This window comes from Acyrthosiphon pisum, chromosome A3, assembly GCF_005508785.2.
Source record: "Acyrthosiphon pisum isolate AL4f chromosome A3, pea_aphid_22Mar2018_4r6ur, whole genome shotgun sequence".
Lineage (NCBI taxonomy): Eukaryota > Metazoa > Arthropoda > Insecta > Hemiptera > Aphididae > Acyrthosiphon > Acyrthosiphon pisum.
Window position 1 is genome coordinate 11,461,637 of NC_042496.1, and position 875 is coordinate 11,462,511.

The window sequence follows — 875 nt, forward strand, 5'->3', positions numbered from 1 at the left end:
TGTATTTGCTCTTTTTGTGCTAAATCTACCTACCTCAAACAATATTTGAAATTTGAAATACTTAGATTTTCCATTTTTGATAATGATACTATTTTTTTTGTTAGCTGAAAATCTTGAAAATGTAATTTAAAATTCCTAATAAGTTATTCTTCTAAGAGTTTAAAAAAATATCGAAAATACATTTTTTAATTTTTTATGTGTGCTTAAAGTTCTAATTTAAATTTAATTAATATTCCTTAAACTTGAAAGTTTAATTTAATATCCTTTAAATATGTTCTTATAGAAAAAAAACCCAAATTCATTTTTAATTAGTGGTTGACGTTAAAATTTAGAAAGATTGAATTTTAACACCCACGCAGGCTGTGACGATTTCTCCTGTAACAATTTGTATTGTTTTGTTGTGATTTTGTTGAAAAAATATTAATCGTAGAAACTTGAAACAATCCTCTATTACTTAAATTGTAATTTTTTATACTTAATTTAATTTTCAAAATATTTAGACCAAGTTGTGCTGTCAGAGGCGGACTTACCATTTTTCCGCCCCTAGGCATTACAACACTAGCGCCCAAAAAATTGGCGTGCTCCCATGGGGGGGGGGGGGGGAGTAATGTTCCATGAACTAAAACAAGACTATAAAAATTGTATTTAGGTATTTTTATATTTATACATACTAACTAAACAAATAAATATTAATACAATTTTGCATAGGTACATCTGTTCACTTGTACAATAATTAAATCATTTTGCGCCTTGATTTATCTGAGCACCCTTGTCTCTATAATCGTAATCGATTAACAAATTTCTGAGCAGTATGCAGTATGCACTATACAGGTCGAGACGGGCGACAGTGCCAGCGTCGCGCGTCGTCGCAATAT